Source organism: Pseudophryne corroboree, chromosome 4, assembly GCF_028390025.1.
Source record: "Pseudophryne corroboree isolate aPseCor3 chromosome 4, aPseCor3.hap2, whole genome shotgun sequence".
Lineage (NCBI taxonomy): Eukaryota > Metazoa > Chordata > Amphibia > Anura > Myobatrachidae > Pseudophryne > Pseudophryne corroboree.
In genome coordinates this window covers 480855333-480867524 of record NC_086447.1, presented here as the reverse complement: position 1 = coordinate 480867524, position 12192 = coordinate 480855333, and the positions used below count along the sequence as shown (strand labels likewise).

At 46.4% G+C, this 12192-nt stretch overlaps 1 protein-coding gene across 2 annotated transcripts in view; it reads left to right on the top strand.

Annotated features, from left to right (window-relative positions):
* Positions 1 to 12192, top strand: part of ATG5 (autophagy related 5) — a 465798-nt gene that overhangs the window by 99686 nt on the left and 353920 nt on the right. The window lies entirely within an intron of this gene.

Here is a 12192-nt window from a genome sequence, read left to right as displayed (position 1 = left end):
ACACAGTTTTATTTTTTTGAATCAGTGGAGATTTATAGGTGTTCTCCTTTAAATTGTGTGGCTGCAGTTTACTGGTCAGCGCAGAAACCACATTTTGGTTCTTGTGCATATTTATTTCACTATTAGAGCTTAAATTGGACAAATTGCATATTAATTAAAGGAGATGGTTTTCTTTCTACCTCACATATGGCAAATTGCATGAAATTTGAAATCCTTAAAAACTACTATCTGGTTTAGATCTTTGTTATTTGCAAAATGCTGTTAAGCTGAAACCAAAAGGGGAAAAAAAAGAAAAATCTCCCTTTATCTACAAGGAAAGCAAATGTTTCTGTGTATATGGCTATATATAATATATACAGAATATATTTATATTTACAAGAAAACAATCTAGTTCTGAGAATAACGCTCATGAGCTGACCGGTGAGTAATTTCTGTCTCTTGTCAGTAAATTACATCTGTTCATGTACAGTAAAATGAGAACTGCGCTGACATGCAGTTACTCTTATACCATATTCTACTTCCTAGCTTGGGTGACATAAGGTGGCTTCTCAATAATATGGGACCAGATAGGCTATAGGAGAGACTACATTAGATAGTTGATCCAGATTTAAATTTAACTGAAATTAACATCATCTTTATATTGGATGATTATTTTACTTTTTCTTTATTAATTAGTGACAAAATGCACTTATATTTAAAATAGACTTTTAAGGAAGTTTTAAATACTGCACCACTCTAGTACCTGTTTGGTGTGGGCAGTTCCTACATTGTTATTCCCTTCTTCTGCGCTATAGGAATCGCTGATTCATGTTTGTCCTCCTTAAACAGGGTCCTCATTTGCGCATCATGCCTTCCACCTGACCGTGTGCTTACGATGCATTAGCCCACCAGACTGTCAAGCAGTATAGCTGATGGAAGCATGTGAAATGACGTGGCAGAAGGTTTGGGCCAGAGACAAGTCTCTGCTGCAATCTGCTGTGCAAACTGGTTCTTTTATTTTTTATTTTTTTGTATGTGACAGATTTCATCATTATTTTCCACAGCTCAGTAGGGGTCTCTCACCCAACAGGTACTGGAGATCGTTAGTAAAGTTACTTCTTGAAATGACTATAGGGCATATTCAATTAGTTGCAGTAATTTACCACAGCTAATTCATTCCTCGGTGGCTGTCCAATTAGCCCTGACAGCCGATGGTATTGTGGAATTTTTTTCACCTGTCCGAGGCGGGAGATAAAAAAAACAAACATGATACATGACCACTTTTAGCAATTGCGGCCGCAAAAACACTTGGGTCTGGGAACTTATCCAAGACCCTATGTTTTTCTCCCCCAAAACAGGTAATTTTTCTGAAAAATAAATGGGCAACAATTGAATGGCTCAATAATGACCATCGGGCAAAAATTACGGTAAAAGCATGTTTTTATTTTTTTTTTATCCAAAATTTTTTTGGGGGTAAATGAAAATCCCACTATATATGAAAGGCTATATATTACTGAGTTGAATAATACATTAAATAATTGAAGTGGTTATAATCAACTGAACATATAGGTATGCTCTCTATCAATCACAGGAACTATGGGAATCAGTGTCCAGCTTTTAGAGCTTCTGAAGCACTGCTTTATAAAATGCTATACCATCAGTAATAGGCAGAATATATTTTTATGACCTATAGGAGCGTATACATTAATAGCCTAATGTTTTCTAATGCTTTCTTTGAGAGTATTTGATGCTGTAGACTCATTCTAAAGATCTCTGGCAGAAGCACTGGAAATGGGACTATGGTAATCCAAACTCTCAATGCAGGAGTTGTTCAGAAAGTACTAACCATCGCCCTGTGGCATTCTCAGGCTATATGGTGACATGTAGCTGTAATGTTGTGGTTATTGGACTGTTATGCTGGTCATATAAATGTTTATGGTGGGCATGGGGATGACCAGTGACGATCATTGTGCTTTATGTACAGTTGGATGGGATGTGCCTAGTATTTACCATTGGTTCCCATGCATGTTGAATATTTACTTCACATCATAGATATATCCTGTGATGTTTTTTTTAATGTTGTTTTTAATATGCAGAGCACATTAAATACATCTCTTTTAATTCAAGGGAACTCTGTGATGGAAAAACTGCAGTAGCATTTGTGGAGACCCTGGTCTCCCCATAAATGTTCTGCTTCCTGCAGGTCATAAAAGGTGACTGTGCACAAGAGCTGGATTAAGGCTTTGAGGGGCCCGCGGCATTTAAGACTTGGGGGTTCCTAAAGGCCAATAATTGGGATACCATTTAAGGGGCCTGCACATACCTTTCCTCCAGAGGAAAGATTAGAAAGAACCCAAATACAGGGCAGTCCCACCAAGTTTGATGGTTGGGGGATATGCACACATACACATAGTCACATACACATGTAAACAATCACACACACATACAGATGTGTCCTCTTACATCCTTGCTGCAGTCATGCTAAACAGTCTTTCAAGTCACGCCATGCCGTGACTCGGTAGTGCAAATCGTCTTTTTTTGCATTTTTTTCCTGCATGCCTATATTCTGTGTGTAATTGCGGCTGTATCTGCATCCGAAATGCCAAGTTACATATAATTTTGTATGCAAATACAGTTGTAGTCACACATAGAATATAGGCATGCTGCATATCATTTTAATCAGCAGAAGCTGCTTGTGCACCCTATTGCATTAAGTATTGCAACTAAGTTGCATTTGCATGGAAAAAATGCCAAAAAAGATGCTCAGCGCTGCCGAGTCATACTGCATTCACACGTTATGTGTAAAGCTACTTTAGCACATGGAGGACACATCTGTACACGGGGATTCAATGGTTTGCGGTGCTGACAGCCAGTAGATGGCGCCCAATGGAGCTATTCAGTTGTTGCTCCGTTTGGGCATGATGCGTTAATTTCTTTGGTCGGGTTTAGCCGCTTTATGCGCTAAACCTGACCTCTCTGGGCGGGATGAGAGCGATATAAAAACAATTGAATATGACCACCCCCCATCTCCCGTTACACACACACACATGTACATACACAAACAAACTTATGCACATATGTACTGTGCCTCCTGCCCCCCCCCCCCCCCCCTCTCCACCCCCCCTTACTCCGTCTCTGCTTTGCATGTCACATGTAGAGTACCAGTAGGCTTCCGTAAAGGTGTAAGAGTAGCAAACAATGGTACTCTTTTGGATGCTGATTTTCATTGAAATTTCCAAGTATGTCTATTATTTAATAGACAATATGATTTCTGGTGAAAATGTGTTCACACTGTGTGAAGCAAATGATCCTGAAGATGTTACAGTAGATGTGCTGCTCATGTGTCCCTTTATTTGTCTGTACATTTTGCAGTGAACATTTGTACCTTATTACCTTACTATTTTTAACTGTACACTTTTTAAAGCTAAATTCAACTAAATTACAGAATGTTATGTTGAAAATGATTATTATGTTATTTTTTTCAACTGGTTTCTATGCTAGGAAAGTCTTGGAACAGAAAATGGCAGAATGTAGCGTTGGTTAGGGACGTATGTATACCTGTGTCACACCTTTGCTCAAAAGGAGACAACTGCCCTCTCTCAACCGGCCATTTATTATAAAACCTTTTGATTTTTTTTTTTTCATACTTGGCACAGTAAAAACAATAGTAAGTTACTGTTAAACCTTAAAACATAACTAAAAAATCTTATTCTCTAGGTTAATCTAATAGTCCCCATCTATGCCATTGGAGTCATGGTGCAAATACTGCTTCAGTGTACAAGCTATTTGTCAGCATTTGCTTATTAGGGGTATATGCAATTGCGGTCGAATTTCCGAAATTGTCGAAAAACGGGACTTTTTCGCCAAAAAAAATAAAAAAATTCGACAATGCAATTCAGTACTTTCCGTCAAAAAACCTGACTTTCAAAATTCGACTTTTTTAAATTCGACATTTGTCAAATTCGACTTTTCTGCAATGGTACAAATGCGGCAATTCGACAAAAGTATATTCAATTGAAGTTTGGAAATTCGACAACAGTGCTTTTAGACAGTAAATTCGTCATTTTCAATCCGCCACACTTTGGTGGGTGAATCTAATAAAAAAAATTTAAAACATGTTTTTTTTGGTGTTTTTTTTATTGGTAATAGCATATCTATTTATATTAGAAGGGATTAGGTACTTGGTTTGTCTTTTTGGGAGGCACAAGTATTATTTATATATTTAAAAATTATTATTATTTTTTTTAAATGGAATGGTAAAATCCCGAAAAAAAATGGCGTGGGGTCCCCCCTCCAAAGCATAACCAGCCTCGGGCTCTTCGAGCTGGTCCTGGTTGTAAAAATCCAGGGAAAAAATGGACAGGGGATCCCCCGTATTTTTAAAACCAGCACCGGGCTCTGCGCCTGGTGCTGGTGCAAAAAATACGGGGGACATAAAGAGTAGGGGTCCCCCGTATTTTTTACACCAGCATCGGGCTCCACTAGCTGGACAGATAATGCCACAGCCGGGGGTCACTTTTATACAGCGCCCTGCGGCCGTGGCATTAAATATCCAACTAGTCACCCCTGGCCGGGGTACCCTGGGGGAGTGGGGACCCCTTCAATCAAGGGGTCCCCCCCCAGCCACCCAAGGGCCAGGGGTGAAGCCCGAGGCTGTCCCCCCAATCCAAGGGCTGCGGATGGGGGGCTGATAGCCTGAGAAAATGACAAGAATATTGTTTTTTCCTGTAGTACTACAAGTCCCAGCAAGCCTCCCCCGCAAGCTGGTACTTGGAGAACCACAAGTACCAGCATGCGGGAGAAAAACGGGCCCGCTGGTACCTGTAGTACTACTGGAAAAAAAATACCCAAATAAAAACAGGAGACACACACCTTGGGAGTAAAACTTTTTCTCTAACGTCCTAGTGGATGCTGGGGACTCCGAAAGGACCATGGGGAATAGCGGCTCCGCAGGAGACTGGGCACAAAGTAAAAGCTTTAGGACTAGCTGGTGTGCACTGGCTCCTCCCCCTATGACCCTCCTCCAAGCCTCAGTTAAGATTTTGTGCCCGAACGAGAAGGGTGCAATCTAGGTGGCTCTCCTGAGCTGCTTAGAGTAAAAGTTTAAATAGGTTTTTTATTTTCAGTGAGACCTGCTGGCAACAGGCTCACTGCATCGAGGGACTAAGGGGAGAAGAAGCGAACTCACCTGCGTGCAGAGTGGATTGGGCTTCTTAGGCTACTGGACATTAGCTCCAGAGGGACGATCACAGGCCCAGCCATGGATGGGTCCCGGAGCCGCGCCGCCGGCCCCCTTACAGATGCTGAAGCAAGAAGAGGTCCATAAATCGGCGGCAGAAGACTTTCCTGTCTTCATAAGGTAGCGCACAGCACTGCAGCTGTGCGCCATTGCTCTCAGCACACTTCACACTTCGGTCACTGAGGGTGCGGGGCGCTGGGGGGGGGCGCCCTGGGAAGCAATGAATTTACCTTATTTGGCAAAAAATACATCACATATAGCTCCTGGGCTATATGGATGTATTTAACCCCTGCCAGTTTTCCAGAAAAAAGCGGGAGAAGAGCCCGCCGTGAAGGGGGCGGGGCCTATCTCCTCAGCACACAGCGCCATTTTTCCCACACAGCTCCGCTGGTAGGAAGGCTCCCAGAATCTCCCCTGCATCCTGCAACTACAGAAACAGGGTAAAAAAGAGAGGGGGGCACTTATTTGGCAAAATAACAGATATAAGCAGCTATAAGGGATAGACACTTATTGTAAGGTTGTCCCTATACATATATAGCGCTCTGGTGTGTGCTGGCAAACTCTCCCTCTGTCTCCCCAAGGGGCTAAGTGGGTCCTGTCCTCTATCAGAGCATTCCCTGTGTGTGTGCTGGGTGTCGGTACGTGTGTGTCGACATGTATGAGGAGGAAAATGATGTGGAGGCGGAGCAATTGCCTATAATGGTGATGTCACCCCCTAGGGAGTCGACACCTGAATGGATGGCCGTAATTAAGGAATTACGTGACAGTGTCGGCACGTTACAGAAAACTGTTGACGACATGAGACAGCCGGCAGCTCAGTTAGTGCCTGTCCAGGCGTCTCAAACACCGTCAGGGGCTATTAAACGCCCGTTACCTCAGTGGGTCGACACGGACCCAGACACAGACACTGACTCCAGTGTCGACGGTGAAGAATCAAACGTATTTTCCAGTAGGGCCACACGTTACATGATCACGGCAATGAAGGAGGTTTTGCACATCTCTGATACTGCAAGTACCACAAAAAAGGGTATTATGTGGGGTGTGAAAAAACTACCCGTAGTTTTTCCTGAATCAGATGAATTGAATGAAGTGTGTGATGAAGCGTGGGTTACCCCCGACAAAAAACTGCTAATTTCTAAAAAATTATTGGCACTATATCCCTTCCCACCAGAGGTTAGGGCTCGTTGGGAAACACCCCCTAGGGTGGATAAGGCGCTCACACGCTTATCAAAACAAGTGGCGTTACCGTCTCCAGAAACGGCCGCCCTTAAGGAGCCAGCAGATAGGAGGCTGGAAAATATCCTTAAAAGTATATACACACATACTGGTGTTATACTGCGACCAGCAATCGCCTCAGCCTGGATGTGCAGTACTGGGGTGGCTTGGTCGGATTCCCTGACTGAAAATATTGATACCCTGGACAGGGACAATATATTATTGACTATAGAGCATTTAAAGGATGCATTCCTATATATGCGAGATGCACAGAGAGACATTTGCACTCTGGCATCAAGAGTAAGTGCGATGTCCATTTCTGCCAGAAGAGGATTATGGACGCGACAGTGGTCAGGGGATGCGGATTCCAAATGGCATATGGAAGTATTGCCGTATAAAGGGGAGGAGTTATTTGGGGGCGGTCTATCGGACCTGGTGGCCACGGCAACGGCTGGGAAATCCACCTTTTTACCCCAAGTCACCTCGCAGCAGAAAAAGATACCGTCTTTTCAGGCTCAGTCCTTTCGTCCCCATAAGGGCAAGCGGGCAAAAGGCCACTCATATCTGCCCCGGGGCAGAGGAAGGGGAAAAAGACTGCAACAGACAGCTTCTTCCCACGAACAGAAGCCCTCCCCCGCTTCTGCCAAGTCCTCAGCATGACGCTGGGGCCTTACAAGCGGACTCAGGCACAGTGGGGGCCCGTCTCAAGAATTTCAGCGCGCAGTGGGCTCACTCGCAAGTGGACCCCTGGATCCTGCAGGTAGTATCTCAGGGGTACAAATTGGAATTCGAGACGTCTCCCCCTCGCCGGTTCCTGAAGTCTGCTTTACCAACGTCTACCCCCGACAGGGAGGCGGTATTGGAAGCCATTCACAAGCTGTATTCCCAGCAAGTGATAATCAAGGTACCCCTCCTACAACAGGGAAAGGGGTATTACTCCACGCTGTTTGTGGTACCGAAGCCGGACGGCTCGGTGAGACCCATTTTAAATCTGAAAGCCTTGAACACTTACATAAAAAGGTTCAAGTTCAAGATGGAGTCACTCAGAGCAGTGATAGCGAACCTGGAAGAAGGGGACTACATGGTGTCTCTGGACATCAAGGATGCTTACCTCCATGTCCCAATTTGCCCTTCTCACCAAGGGTACCTCAGGTTTGTGGTACAGAACTGTCACTATCAGTTTCAGACGCTGCCGTTTGGATTGTCCACGGCACCCCGGGTCTTTACCAAGGTAATGGCCGAAATGATGATTCTTCTTCGAAGAAAAGGCGTCTTAATTATCCCTTACTTGGACGATCTCCTGATAAGGGCACGGTCCAGAGAACAGTTAGAGGTCGGAGTAGCACTATCTCAAATAGTACTACGACAGCACGGATGGATTCTAAATATTCCAAAATCGCAGCTGATTCCGACGACACGTCTGCTGTTCCTAGGGATGATTCTGGACACAGTACAGAAAAAGGTGTTTCTCCCGGAAGAGAAAGCCAGGGAGTTATCCGACCTAGTCAGGAAACTCCTAAGACCAGGCCAGGTGTCAGTGCATCAGTGCACAAGGGTCCTGGGAAAGATGGTGGCTTCTTACGAAGCGATTCCATTCGGCAGATTCCACGCAAGAACTTTTCAGTTGGATCTGCTAGACAAATGGTCCGGATCGCATCTTCAAATGCATCAGCGGATAACCCTGTCTCCAAGGACAAGGGTGTCTCTCCTGTGGTGGTTACAGAGTGCTCATCTCCTAGAGGGCCGCAGATTCGGCATTCAGGATTGGGTCCTGGTGACCACGGATGCCAGCCTGAGAGGCTGGGGAGCAGTCGCACAGGGAAAAAATTTCCAGGGCTTGTGGTCAAGCATGGAAACGTCACTTCACATAAATATCCTGGAACTAAGGGCCATTTACAATGCCCTAAGTCAGGCAAGGCCTCTGCTTCAGGGTCAGCCAGTATTGATCCAGTCGGACAACATCACGGCAGTCGCCCACGTAAACAGACAGGGCGGCACAAGAAGCAGGAGGGCAATGACGGAAGTGGCAAGGATTCTTCGCTGGGCGGAAAATCATGTGATAGCACTGTCAGCAGTGTTCATTCCGGGAGTGGACAACTGGGAAGCAGACTTCCTCAGCAGACACGATCTTCACCCGGGGGAGTGGGGACTTCACCCAGAAGTCTTCCACATGATTGTAAACCGTTGGGAAAAACCAAAGGTGGACATGATGGCGTCTCTCCTCAACAAAAAACTGGACAGATATTGCTCCAGGTCAAGGGACCCTCAGGCAATAGCTGTGGACGCTCTGGTAACACCGTGGGTGTACCGGTCAGTGTATGTGTTCCCTCCTCTTCCTCTCATACCAAAAGTACTGAGAATCATAAGAAGGAGAGGAGTAAAGACTATACTCGTGGCTCCGGATTGGCCAAGAAGGACTTGGTACCCGGAAATTCAAGAGATGCTCACGGAAGACCGGTGGCCTCTACCTCTAAGACAGGACCTGCTCCAGCAGGGACCATGTCTGTTCCAAGACTTACCGCGGCTGCGTTTGACGGCATGGCGGTTGAACGCCGGATCCTGAAGGAAAAAGGCATTCCGGATGAAGTCATCCCTACCCTGATCAAAGCCAGGAAGGATGTAACTGTGCAACATTATCACCGTATTTGGCGTAAATATGTTGCGTGGTGTGATGCCAGGAAGGCCCCTACAGAGGAATTTCAACTGGGTCGTTTCCTGCATTTCCTGCAAACAGGACTGTCTATGGGCCTAAAATTAGGGTCCATTAAGGTTCAAATTTCGGCCCTGTCAATATTCTTCCAAAAAGAACTAGCTTCAGTTCCTGAAGTTCAGACGTTTGTCAAGGGGGTACTGCATATACAGCCTCCTTTTGTGCCTCCAGTGGCACCTTGGGATCTCAATGTAGTTTTGGGATTCCTAAAATCACATTGGTTTGAACCACTCACCACTGTGGACTTGAAATATCTCACATGGAAAGTGGTAATGCTGTTAGCCCTGGCTTCAGCCAGGCGTGTATCAGAATTGGCGGCTTTATCCTATAAAAGCCCTTACCTAATTTTTCATACGGACAGGGCAGAATTGAGGACTCGTCCTCAATTTCTCCCTAAGGTGGTTTCAGCATTTCACTTAAACCAACCTATTGTGGTGCCTGCGGCTACTAGGGACTTGGAGGATTCCAAGTTGCTGGACGTAGTCAGGGCCCTGAAAATATATGTTTCCAGGACGGCTGGAGTCAGAAAATCTGACTCGCTGTTTATCCTGTATGCACCCAACAAGCTGGGTGCTCCTGCTTCTAAGCAGACGATTGCTCGTTGGATTTGTAGTACAATTCAGCTTGCACATTCTGTGGCAGGCCTGCCACAGCCAAAATCTGTAAAAGCCCATTCCACACGGAAAGTGGGCTCATCTTGGGCGGCTGCCCGAGGGGTCTCGGCTTTACAACTTTGCCGAGCAGCTACTTGGTCAGGGGCAAACACGTTTGCTAAATTCTACAAATTTGATACCCTGGCTGAGGAGGACCTGGAGTTCTCTCATTCGGTGCTGCAGAGTCATCCGCACTCTCCCACCCGTTTGGGAGCTTTGGTATAATCCCCATGGTCCTTTCGGAGTCCCCAGCATCCACTAGGACGTCAGAGAAAATAAGAATTTACTTACCGATAATTCTATTTCTCATAGTCCGTAGTGGATGCTGGGCGCCCATCCCAAGTGCGGATTGTCTGCATTACTTGTACATAGTTATTGTTACAAAAATCGGGTTATTGTTGTTGTGAGCCATCTTTTCAGAGGCTCCTTCTGTTATCATGCTGTTAACTGGGTTCAGATCACAAGTTGTACGGTGTGATTGGTGTGGCTGGTATGAGTCTTACCCGGGATTCAAAATCCTTCCTTATTGTGTACGCTCGTCCGGGCACAGTATCCTAACTGAGGCTTGGAGGAGGGTCATAGGGGGAGGAGCCAGTGCACACCAGCTAGTCCTAAAGCTTTTACTTTGTGCCCAGTCTCCTGCGGAGCCGCTATTCCCCATGGTCCTTTCGGAGTCCCCAGCATCCACTACGGACTATGAGAAATAGAATTATCGGTAAGTAAATTCTTATTATTGCACACCTGCCGACACACACATACTTACCTATGTTGACCCGCCGACTGCCACGTCTCCTGATCCGACGATCCGGGGTACCTGTGAATAAAATTATACTCACCTCAATCCAGTGTCCAGATATAAATCCTCGTACTTGGCAAAACAAATAAACGAACACCCGTACCAGCGGACTGAAAGGGGTCCCATGTTTACACATGGAACCCCTTTCCCCGAATGCAGAGACCCCCCCCCCGTGACTGCTGTCACAGAAAGGTCTCTTAAGCCAATCAGCGAGCGCAACGTCCTGGCACTCTGCTGATTGGCTGCACGTCTGAGCTGTCAGACAGCGCATCGCAAAGCCTCTCCATTATACTCAATGGTGGGAACTTTGCGTCAGCGGTGAGGTCACCCGCGGTCAGCGGCTGACCGCGGGTAACCCCACCGCTGACGGCAAAGTTCCCCCCATTGAAAGTAATGGAGAGGCTTTGCGATGCGCTGTCTGAGGTCACACGCGCATACAGCCAATCAGGTGAGTGCAACGAAGTAGCGCTTCCTGATTGGCTGAAGGGACCTGTGTGACAGGAGTCACGTGGGGTCCCGGCATTCGGGGAAAGGGGTCCCAAGTGAAAACATGGGACCCCTTTCAGTCCGCTGGTACGGGTGTTCGTTTATTTGTTTTGCCAAGTACGAGGATTTATATCTGGACACTGGATTGAGGTGAGTATAATTTTATTCACAGGTACCCTGGATTGTCTGATCAGGAGACGTGGCAGTCGGCGGGTCAACATAGGTAAGTATGTGTGTGTCGGCAGGTGTGCAATAAAGTTTTACTCTCAAGGTGTGTGTCTCCTATCTTTATTTGGGTATTTTTTCCCCAGTAGTACTACAGGTACCAGCGGGCCCGTTTTTCTCCCGCATGCTGGTACTTGTGGTTTTCCAAGTACCAGCTTGCGGGGGAGGCTTGCTGGGACTTGTAGTACTACAGGAAAAAACAATATTCTTGTCATTTTCTCAAGGCTATCAGCCCCCCATCCGCAGCCCTTGGATGGGGGGGACAGCCTCGGGCTTCACCCCTGGCCCTTGGGTGGCTGGGGGGGGGACCCCTTGATTAAAGGGGTCCCCACTCCCCCAGGGTACCCCGGCCAGGGGTGACTAGTTGGATATTTAATGCCACGGCCGCAGGGCGCTGTATAAAAGTGACCCCCGGCTGTGGCATTATCTGTCCAGCTAGTGGAGCCCGATGCTGGTGTAAAAAATACGGGGGACCCCTACTCTTTTTGTCCCCCGTAGTTTTTGCACCAGCACCAGGCGCAGAGCCCGGTGCTGGTTTTAAAATACGGGGGATCCCCTGTCCATTTTTCCCCCGGATTTTTAGAAACAGGACCAGCTCGAAGAGCCCGAGGCTGGTGATGCTTTGGAGGGGGGACCCCACGCCATTTTTTTCCCGTTTCTACCCGTTTTTAAAAAATCTGGACAAAATCCGTGAAATCGGACGTTTTTCGTCAGCGGGACTGTCGAATGCGTTTTTTATTGCATATGGTCAATTTCGACACCCACTTGCCGAAATTAGACTGTCGAATTGTGTCGAATTGAAAAACGGCCGAAAAATTGCCGCGATTCGCCGCTAATTGCATATACCCCTTAGAGTGACCTACGGTTTTAGTAGCAGCAGGTTAGTGCC